Genomic DNA, 12,105 nt, shown 5'->3' on the forward strand with positions numbered 1-12,105 from the left:
CCTTGGAGGCGAACAAACCTTGGCGCTCAATGCCATTGTCACTGTGGGGTTCAACCCCCAGCATTGCCTCCCATGTGGCTGGCAGGAAGCAGCCCAAATAGAAGAAGCCAAAGCAGTAGACCCCTCTGCAAACAGCAACAACCCCTGAAAGCCAAATACGACACCACATGAACTTGCTGCAAATCTCTCTCAGGACATTGGTGCTGATTTGAGCCACAATTTAGCGGTAGCTGGCCACTTGCCATTGGCCATTTTGGGGAGCAGGCACAGCGTGCTTGGTGGTGGTGGTTATAATTTATTGTTTGTATTAGTTAGTGCATAGGAGCCCAATGAAGGGGGTGTGACAAAGTCAGAATGTTCTTAATGTTTTCTCTGAATACTCCATGTGTGCCTCAGTTTCCCCTATGTATTACTGAAGTATCCAGGTGGTGGGCTAAGAGTGTGGGGTCATTGTAGAGACCCCTAGAGGGCAGGTGTGACTGCCAACTGGCTGCCTGGGCACAGAGAATGTCCGACACTGTATCCTGGCAACTGATGGCCAGGCCCCCTCCTCTGCAAGGAGCCAGCTGAAGGTGTTGGAGAACAAAGAGACCAGGTGACCTGTTTGCCTGGGAAGAGGACAAAGCCCGGACGTGGGCCAGCTGGTGGAAACTGGTCACTCTCGTGGTTGGGGACTCGCCCTGGTGAGAGGTGCCCTGAGGGGAGGAGTCCTGCCTGACTTCATTCAGAGCGGTTCCAGAGACCCTGTTGTTCTGTGGTTGTGGGTTCGGTGGGATCTGGGTTGTGTGTGAGCAGTACTTATGCCTAACATCCTGAAAATCATGTCTTGTAGAGACAGTCCTGCCCCCTGCATAGCAGTAGATTAGCAGAGTATTTCTCTGTATCTCTCTTCCCCTCCATATTTGCTACAAGCTACATTTGGCTTCTCCTGCTGTTGTTAATGTCATCATCATCTGCTTGTGACATTCCTTGCTAATTCTGAGGTCATGTCTAGAGTATTGACTTCAGGTAAGTAAGCAGCTGGAACAGAGAAAATCTTCGAGATCGAGCTGTGTATGCAAATGGACGTAGCATGTAAAAAGCAAGGGAAGAAAAATAATTAGAAAGCATTTCACATGTAAAGGAACCAGAATTGTTGCCAAGGAGAATATTTTAAAAGTTTCCTCGAGGCAATCGATGGTGAATGTCAGATGGGATGCACCAGTCACAGACTCTGTGCTATTTACTCTTGGAGAGCAGACATCCGTGCAAAATGGCAAGTGCCCTTCCTTCAATTTGTCTTTCAGCTTAATTCATCAATCTTGGGTATACGCTGAACATTTTCAGAGCCTCCATTGCTTATAAAAAGTCCCATGATCTTTCACTGGTCACACACATTTGTGATGTGATCTCGCAAAGTGCCATAAACTCCTTCTGGAGATAATGTCTTTAAGCTCCAGTAATAGATCATTTACCCTTCAGAAGATGATGCGACAGGAACTGAATTAGCTCGTGTCATTTCAATATCGGCACAATTCCCAGTTTTTCATCTGTCCATGAAAAGTTATCAGTGAATTAGTCAATTATGGATTTTCTTCCTTTATTGAGTTGCGTGCAAGCCAGACTGTAGACCATGGTATGCTCTGTAATTCCCTCTTGACTTCTGTTTGTCTAATCAGTATATACAGTGAAAGAGCTTCTTCAATACCAGCTGAGATTAGCTCCCTGATGTAATACTTAGTTTTTATTGTGGTGCCTCTAATTGTTTTTATTTGCTTTATTACACAATTAAGATTTCTGCTTCATTTCCATTATTTATGTCTTTAATACAGATCCAGCAGGTCAGTATGAACTGAATGGCTGGATGGTACATGAGTTTTAATATTATGCTGGTTACATTTAAAACAACAACAACTACAGAATTTCTAGAAAGGTTGAGGGTGAGACCCTTGCCCCTGCTCTGGCCCCTTTATGCCAAGTCCAAAGGGATGGAGCAGCATAAATGGGCCCTAAAAAAGCCCCACTTCCCCTCGTGGAGGCAGGGAGGAGAACAGCTGTAAGGCTGCCTTTGGAGAATCTCCTTGCAAGCCGTGGTGTAGGGGTCAGGCCAGAAGTGGGGCTGGGAGGGCTGTGCTGGAGTAGGGCAGCTTGGGGAGCTGCCATAAGATGTTCCATCCCCTGGTCTCTCTAAGGTACCCTGCTGGGGTCCACTTCAGCCCCCAGAGCAGCCCAAGAACAGGACAGTGCAAAGGTGGCTTAAATCTGCCATCACCCTCCTGTCCCTGGACTGCTAGTTCTGGGATGCGCCTCTTAGATTTCACCCCATGTATCTGACACTGCCGGAAAGCGCACCTACCTCTGCAAAAGATGGGAGGGCCACATTCTTTGGTGTTGTCAAACTGCAGAGAATGCAGCTCTGTGTGTGTGTGTGTGTGTGTGTGTGTGTGTGTGTGTGTGTGTGTGTGTGTGTAAAAAGGTGGCTAAGCTCTCCCTGATCCTGCTGCTGCTCAGTGTAGGCCAGTCCCCCTATTCAGCGTCAGAGTGGCCCGAGGGTGACTCGCATCTATGCCAGGCGGCAGTGATTACACGGCTGAAAACGCAGTTAAGGATCAGCATAGCATAGGGAGGCCCCTGCCACATCTGTTTCCACCAGCCACTCTCCCTTTTCCCGGCTCCCCACCAGCGAGGAGGGTGAGGGTGAGCTGCATCAGCCCAGAAGGTCACCCTGACACCAGGCTGATCAGCCGTGGCACAGGTAGGCTGTCATAGCCAGAGTGCATGCAGTAGTTGCACTGCATTGGAGTATCTATCTGTTGCTTTTCTTTTACACGGCCACTGGCCAGGTCCGAGGCATGTCCTTTTTTAGAGCTGTATCTCACAGGCAGCAAGCTGACTCATCCCCAGAGTCGATTTTAGTGATAACGCTGTGTGCGTTGGTAAAAGTTTAAATTCCACTCAGACTATACTCAGTAAAGAGCCTGGAGGCCTTGGGTTAGGAACCATAAAGGGACAAAAGAAAAATATAACCTCTGAATAAAGAAAAGATTACTCTAAACCCCAATGATCGCATGTCACAACTCAGGCTGTGGAAACATGTACCTGTCCTGTACTCTTTTCTCCGGGAAAATTTCTATTTTACAAGCCTCTAGAAGCATTAGGTCAGTGATGGCTCTTCTAGGTGCCAGGACATTTTTTGCTATGGAATGGGAAAGCACTGGGAATGGATAACTTTGAACTCCATCTTCACTGTGTTGCAAGACCACCGGGGCATGTATTTTTCAGCACACAGCTGTCCTTAATTCCCATTTTTCAGTTCAGTGTTTTTTAATTAATTGCATTTAATCAATGCTTTTTACGTTCAGTTATTTTGCTTGTTGCACGTTATTTGACTTAAAGCTCAACTCCTAAAAACTCTGTCAAAAAGCAATTCTAAGAGCTTGAAGTTGGATTCAAAATCTGGGTTAGCAATGGAGCTGTCCAGAGGACGGCAATTCCATTTGGTGGCAACTTGCAAGGTTTCGAAATTTATTTTCGTTCTACACAGGGATGAACATTGAGCCTTTCGAATGTGTTCAGGAAAGCAGAATTGTGTTGAAACATCTCCTTTTGGATCAGAATCCGAGCTCTTCAATCCAGGAAGGAAAGGGAGAGTGCTTGTATGCTGGCCGTGCTGGTTCACATCCCTGCTGCAGAGTAATTGGGGTGAATCGGGGACTTGACCCCAGCTCCCCCACATCCCATGATAGTGCCCTAACCACGAGTGCTCTTTCCTTGCCTGTTGAAAACTTCAGCAAAACTGCAATGTCTCAGCAAAATTTCCTGTAGCTGAAAATGTTCTGACCATGTCTAGCAAGCAATTGGGATTTGCTGCTGAGAAAAACCCAGTGCACGGAACTGTTGTGATTTAAAAGTGACACCCATTGCTGCTAGTGTGGATTAATTAGACTTGTGGCCCAAATTACAGAGATTCCTTTTGATGTCAGGTGTCTGCTGCCTTAGTTCACAAGCAAGGTGAAATTCCTTGATAGTGGCAAAAGTGCAGGATTTCTCCTCCCCCCTCCCCCCCCCTCCCCCCGATTAAGATGTTTACATTTCTCTGTGTAAATAACTTGCAACTGTGTGCGGGAAAGGAAACCAAGGGAAATAAAGAGCGGAGTCTGTCTGTAAAAGTTTAGATGCTGTGGTGGTGTTGCCGTGTCAGCTCTGTGTAAGCTCGAAAGCTTCTCCCTCTGCATGGGTTACCACAACTGTTAGAAAAAGTTTCCAATATGAATAATTTGAGATAAAAATTTGCTTTCTGCAAATATTCCTTAAAGTGCGTTGCTTCTGTGAATACCCCAGGCAATGAAATCCATCTCTAGCAAAAGGGACATTTACACAGTTAAAGCAAATTCTCTGTTTTCACTTTTTCATTTGAGTAAATATTTGAAGATAATGCTTTCAGACTCCAGTTGTTACATTTCCCCCCAATGTTCTCTCCTCATGCTCTCTTCCTTATTAGCTCTGCCTTTGCCCTCTCCCCTCCTCAAAAGTGTTCACGGGCCAGCAAAGCATGTGTTAAAGTATGGGGGACAGAATGTTCTTATCTTATCCCTAACCAAGGAGGAGAGATTAGAAAAGGGAACAAAACCAATGGGGATTCTTTTAGATGTTTTGATTGTTATTTTAGAACTTTCTCTTCACTTGGCAAGAACATTAAGGTTAGAATCTTTTCCACCTCAAACAGAAGAGCAAGGAACCCCAGCGTGAGACAGCTGATGCGACTTATCTGAAACATTAAGTGTTATCATGCTGGCCCCTATGTCTCTTGTGCGTATAAATACTTGACTTCAGCAGGGCATTTGGGTGCTCCCATAATATAGATATTTACTACGGCTACTAATTACTCACCTAAGAAAGGGCTGCAGGATTAAACGGGTAGTTTTATATATATCTTAATACTGAATCTAGGAGGAGAAATGATTAGAACGAAGAATGAAAGAGAAGATGAGCCAACTGAGAAACAACTTCCAGGTGGAAAGGTTTGTTTACTTTCAAAAAGTACCTCACAAAACACTGCCCCATCTTTTTATGTTAGAATTCCTAACACCTATTTGTCTTTAATTAAACACATGAGACATTTGGTAATAAGAGGAAGAATGGCCAGAGAAGAAGAGGCTTTTAGACAACAGGAGGAGGGGTACTGAAAAATCAAATAGCAGAGAGGTAGCCGTGTTAGTCTGTATCCACAAAAACAACAAGGCGTCCGGTGGCACCTTAAAAACTAACAGATTTATTTGGGCATAAGCTTCAGTGGTTTTTTTTTACCCACAAAAGCTTATGCCCAAATAAATCTGTTAGTCTTTAAGGTGCCACCGGATTCCTCGTTGTTTTTGAAAAATCAAAGCACTCATGAGTAGTTCTAATTTGTAACGACAGTGTTAATGCCCAGAAGAAGTTAGACTTTGCCTGGAATCACTGAACCCAAAGAATTTAAACCTGCCTTGTGTGAAATCCTGATCTTTGAAGCATCACTGCATTGCAAGTGAAGCAAGAAATAACCCATGAACAGGTTAAGGGTTTACAGAGCATTATCAAGACTTCTTGCAAAATGTATGACTCCCTGCAGGGCATAAGAAGGCTTGTAGATATGCAGTAACTATGACAGAAGGCTTTCTAGTAGATGCTAGAAATCGGTTCTGATACAGTAATAAGGCTCATGTTAGAAAATAGTTTCAAGCATTAGAGCTTTTAACTCCTATGTTCTCAAAAAATAAAACTGATGAGTAATAATAGGCACTGAGGTACCACCATAATGGGCATGGCATAAAAATGCTGGTAGATTCAACACATGAAGGTTCTTGCAAAAATGCTTGAAGTTTCCAAGTGCCAATTTTAGTCATTTGATTAATTGTTCTGGATCGTGGTGGGTGCAGGGTGGATGAGGTCAATAGATAATTCAGTCCTTGTACCTCTGACAAGAAATGTTGCCATTTCCCCCTAATTAAATAAGGCATTGAGAACTTGTTCCTTACAAATTACAGTTAAAGATTGCATTACCTCCCAGGGATCAGAGTGAGAGGAGGTAACAACCTTGTTACTTTGCACATTCTCACAAAAAAGAAAGTATTCGCTATCCCTAATTTCCTGGGCTGGTTACTTCTATAGAAGTTCAAATATTTTTATGCTCATTTAAACAATAGAATTAATTGTCGTCAGAGCTATGCTTATATAGACTACAGTATATTATATAGAGTACAGTATGTTTAACAGTTTGAAATAATTTGGCTTTAGAAAAAAAATGCATGTGTTGGAAACCCGTGTATAGTAATGATCTCAGTCAGTTGTGATAAAAAACATTTTCCATCATAAATTGCAAAATATAAAAACAATGGTTTAGGAACCAGCTGCTCAGTTTTATGGTGAAGTATGATAATTAGAGAGAAATATCTCCATGCCCACCCCCATTCCGCCCCGGGGCTAATTGTATAAATTGACCAATCTGTAATCTGAAATTATGTACGCTGGGAGAATGGAACAAATATGTATCACTTAACAGGGAATAGCTGAGGTTGTGCAGAGTGTCATGTTATTAATTGCCTTATCATGCACAGAAGAGAAAATCTTCAGTACAGGAAGAAATAGGCAGACATTGTCTTTGAGGAAGGTGGCACACTTTAAATACAGTGATTCAAGTCCATGCACTAAATCCCGGGAGTGAGACAACCAGGGTTGTTGTCAATAATCTTGGGGGATGATTTTAGAGAAACTCTGCCTTTGAGGCTGGCTGGAAAGGCTCCTATTGATTTCACTGGAGGTTGGATCGGGATCAGAGAGTAAAAATTTCAAAAGGACTTAAGTTCTATCTTCAGAAGTGATGTAGGCACTTAGGAGCCCAAGTCGTATTGCAAGTGAATGGGATTTAGGTGCCTGAGTGCCTAAGTCACTGTTGAAAATGTGACCTAGGCTCCAAAGTCACTTGGGTGTTTTTAACATGTTACTTGTAGTGCCTGGCTATCTCCTTCTCCCTCAATGAGTCATTTCAGCCACAGAGGCCCCAAAAGCCTGGTCGCAGTGACACCGCCAAACACAAGATGTTTGTCTTCACTTTCAAGGCCCTTCAGGACCTAACTCCATCCTTCCTCTCATCTTCATTCGGGGTCCCACCTCTGATCAGCCAATGATGCGAGCCTGCAACACCCACTTGTCAAATGTTCAAACAAGCATTTTTGTGTTTTCTCACCACTGGCCCTCACACTTGGGAGAAGCTCCCCCTAAATATGATTATTCTCTTGCAGATCTCTCCTTGAAACTCTCCTCTGCTGTGATGCCTGCAAAAAAAACTTGATAATGGCAAGGCTGCTGGAGTGCTGAGTCCAGTGCCTGTCATGCTGACCAGTGTTGTCTCGTTGCTTACTTGTACTCTGCTGTCTGACTGTGTCCGTCTGTTGTCTCTTGTTGAATACTTCTGTTGTAAGCTCCTTGGAATAGACACTGTCTTTTCGTTCTCTGTTTGTACAGCACCACGCACAATGGGGTCCTGGTCCATGAGGAGGGCTCCTAGGTGCTACAATAATATAAATAAATAATAATAATTAATAATATGTTGGTCTCACTCCACTGACTTCAGTAAAACTATTCCCAATTCACACTAGTGTAAGTGAGAGGGGCATCAGGTATTTACGTATTTAGTACTTAGTATTTAAGAATGGAAAGATCTTTCTTTTAGAAGTATTGATATCAGCGAAGTCACAGTGTTAATCATTTACTGCTACTCTTTGCCCCCAGCTAGCAGAGTCTAGATTGCTCCATTTCACATATTTATTTCTATTAAAGTGCAAAAGCCTTGCTATCCAGTCATAGGGGATGTAGAATGTCATCATGTCCTAGAGTCCAGCCAGTCAATGGCATTAGTAGCTGTTTGCCTGTTATAGAAGAGCATTATTACTATAATGAGTGCTGATGGGCATGGACAGTTCTTTGTGGGGGAAAAAACTGTAGGTGATCCTCTCCTATTCTTTCTCGGCCCTCAGCAAACACACGGCACAAAACATCTGAATGCTCGATACTGCGGCATAGCTCGGCATTTGTACATAGCCAATGCTGATCCACCGGCCGAACACTTCCTGCGCTAGCTGCTCGGACAGGGCGCATCGGGTTTGGCAGAGGAGGAGCCAGCCTGTTGAACAGTCTCAGGAAATACTTTTTTTCCCTGTTGCCTCCTCTCAAAATTTGGAAAAACATAACGATTCACATCTTTTCTCAAGTGTTGCACAGAAAATGCATGCAATAATAATGCCCCACTGACACCTCAATCTGGGACAATTCCTCAGATTTGTCACCTAAAAAGAATGGCTCAGGGTTGGGAATCTCCCTCACATCCTCAGCCGTGAAGACCGATGCAAAGACTTCATTTAGTTTCTCCGCAATGGCCTTATCGTCCTTGAGTGCTCCTTTAGCACCTCAATTGTACAGTGGCCCCATTGGTTGTTTAGCAGGCTTCCTGCTTCTGATGTATTTAAATACTTTTTTGCTATTACTTTTTGAGTCTTTGGCTAGCTGTTCTTCAAATTCTTTTTTGGCCTTCCTAATTATATTTTTGCACTTCATTTGCCAGAGTTTATGCTCCTTTCTATTTTCCTCATTAGGATTTAACTTCCACCTTTTAAAGGATGCCTTTTTGCCTCTCACTGCTTCATTTACTTTGTTGGTTAGCCACGTTGGCACTTTTTTGGTTCTCTTACTATGTTTTTTAATTTGGGGTGTACATTTAAGTTGAGCCTCTATTATGGTGTTTTAAAACGTTTCCATGCAGCTTGGAGGGATTTCACTTTTGGCGCTGTACCTTTTAATTTCTGTTTAACTAACTTCCTCATTTTTGTGTAGTTCCCCTTTCTGAAATTAAATGCTACCATGTTGAGCCGCTGTCATGTTTTCCCCGCCACAGGGATGTTAAATTTAATTATATTATGATCCCTATTACCAAGTGGTCCAGCTATATTCACCTCTTGGAGCAGATCCTGTGCTCCACTTAGGACTAAATCAAGAATTGTCTCTCCTCTGGTGGGTTCCAGGACTAGCTGCTCCAAGAAGCAGTTATTTAAGGTGTCAAAAAACTTTATCTCTGCATCCTGTCCTGAGGTGACATATATCCAGTCAATATGGGGATATCCCCTCTTGTTATTGAGTTTTTTATTTTAATAGCCTCTCTAATCTCCCTGAGCATTTCACAGTCACTATCACCATCCTGGTCAGGTCGTCAGTAATATATCCCTACTGCAATATTCTTATTATTAGAGCATGGAATTGCTATCCATAGAGATTCTATGGTACAGTTTGGTTCATTTAAGATTTTTACTTCATTTGATTCTATGCTTTTTTCACATATGGCACCACTCCCCCACCAGCATGACCTGTTCTGTCCTCCTGATATATTTTGTACCCTGGTATTACTGTGTCCCATTGATTATCCTCATTCCACCAAGTTTCTGTGTTGCCTATTATATCAATATCCTCAATTAATACGAGGCACTCTAGTTCACTCATTTTATTATTTAGACTTCTAGCACTGGTATATAAGCACTTTACAAACTTGTCACTTTTTAGCTGTCTGCCATTACATGATGTAATTGAATGAGACTTTTTTTCATTTATCTGTTTCTCATCAGATCCTACCTGTATGTTATCATCTTCCATCCTCTCCTCCTTACTAGGACATAGAGAATCTCCATTAATAGATCCTCCTCTAAGGGATGTCTCTGTCCAAACCACATGCTCCTCCGCACCCGTCGGCTTTCCCCCAGCCCTTAGTTTAAAAACTACTCAACGACCTTTTTAATTTTAAGTGCCAGCAATCTGGTTCCATTTTGGGTTAGGTGGAGCCCATCCTTCCTGTACAGGCTCCTCCTTTCCCAAAAGTTTCCCCAGTTCCTAATAAATCTAAACCCCTCCTCCCTACACCATCGTCTCATCCACGCATTGAGACCCTGCAGTTCTGCCTGTCTAACTGGTCCTGCGCATGGAACTGGAAGCATTTCAGAGAATGCGCCTATGGAGATCCTGGACTTCAACCTCTTACCTAGCAGCCTCCAGGACCTCTCTCCTATCCTTCCCTATGTCATTGGTACCTACATGTACCACGACCACCAGATCCTCCCCAGCACTCCACATAAGTCTATCCAGATATCTCGAGAGATCTGCAACCTTTGTACCAGGCAGGCAAGTCACCATGTGGTTCTCCCAGTCATCATAAACCCAGTTATCTACATAGGCGCCGACTTCCACTGTTCCCGGTGGGTACTTGACCTCACCCCGCCCCTGCACCGCCCTCTCCCTGCCCCCATTCCATCCCTTCCCCAAAGTCCCCATCCTCTTCCCTCTCCCATTCATCCTCTTCCCCCAAGTCACCAGGGGAGGAGGTGAGGTGGGGTGGAGGGTGAGGGGAGCTTGGCTGCCGGTGGGTGCAGAGCACCTACTGGGTGCTCCAGCCCCAGTGCACCCACAGAGTCAGTGCCCTATGGCTATCTATGTTTCTAATGATCGAATTGCCCATTACTAATACCTGTCTCTTCCTAATAACGGGAGTTCCCTCCCCTGGAGAGGTATCCTCAGTGCTAGAGGATGCCACAACATCACCTGGAAGGAGGGTCCCAACTATGGGATTGTTTCCCTCTGCTCCAGTTGGATGTTCTCCTTCCCTGAGACTTTCATCCTCCTCAACAGCACAGAGGCTGTCAGACAGAGGGTGGGACTGTTCTACTGGGTCCCAGAAAGTCTCATCTATGTACCTCTCTGTCTCCCTTAGCTCCTCCAGCTCTGCCACTCTGGTCCCCAAACCTGTACATGGGCTCTGAGGGCCAGGAGCTCCTTGCACCAAATGCACACACATGTCACCTGTAATCATACATGCTGCATTGGGTGCAATAAACTGGGTAGTCCCCACTCTGTTGCTGGACTTCTGCCTGCATTCTCTTTTTACTCCTGTTTTTGGCTTTCAGTTTAAAGAATGTTAAATTTATCTAGCCCCTCCTCACACTTGCCCCTCTAATCTCCCTCGCAAATCTCCCCTCTTAGCTGCTCCTGTTCGTTAGCTCCTCTGGTCGCTTAGGAATGGGGTTTTTAAAGCTCTGGTCTTCCTGAGTCGCCGTAAGGACAAATCTGAGGCTCAAACTTTTTAATTATTTTTGTACTTCACAGTTCAACTAGTGGCATTTATAGAAAATCACTGGCATGCTTTTAATGAGATTTTACATTTGCTTAATAATTGTTGGTGTATTATTTAATTAAAACTTTTTCCATTAGACAGGGGGAGTGAAATTTAGCAACTAGAGAACCCAAACCCTGAGAGAATCCTTGGCACACTGCTGGTGTACTCCTGTCCAGCTACGGACATGTTTAATAGTCTCCGGGTCTAGGTACCTCATCCTTGGTATTGGACATTGTACAGCCTTGGAGAGAATGCAACATAGTTAGGGAAACAAAGCTGTAACTTGACAAGGGGCAGGAAATTGCCTGAGTTTCAACTCTGTTCTTAATCTCTGTCCCTACAGGACACATTTCTAGTTAAACTATTAAAGCACCCATGTTTGATGGCGAATGACACTTTTAGATAACACCCAGCTATATTTTCTAAGAAAAAATATGGACTCATAATGGTGGCAACTTGCCACAAAAAGGCATTTGTAATAGTCCCTTATGGTGCAAAGATAAAGAACATGAAATAGTCTTCCTAGAATAGTCCTTGAGACTCCTTCACAAAGTGATTCAGAAAGAAAATTGCGTTAATACTTAGGGAGGCAAAGTAGAGGAACTCTACGATTTCTTCAAGAGGCTGGATTTGGTGGCCATTAATATCCCATCTTTCCTAATATCTGTGATGCATAATTCAATGGGACTGAGAGCACTACCTCCCATTTTCCAATGGGTGTACGTCTGCACTATTCTATTAAGATAATTTTAACTCATAAGCTAATTAAAAATAATTTCTCAAAATGATCATTCTATACTCATAGACTGTGCTAAAATTTTGAGGATTCATTGTCGTTTTCATACATAACGATGAAGATATTGAATCCCTACTTTGTCTTCCCTTAAAGAAGTATTAATCAGATGGACAGAGACAGACAGACACAAGAATCATGCAACTAG

Source organism: Malaclemys terrapin, chromosome 16, assembly GCF_027887155.1.
Source record: "Malaclemys terrapin pileata isolate rMalTer1 chromosome 16, rMalTer1.hap1, whole genome shotgun sequence".
Taxonomy (NCBI): Eukaryota; Metazoa; Chordata; order Testudines; family Emydidae; genus Malaclemys; species Malaclemys terrapin.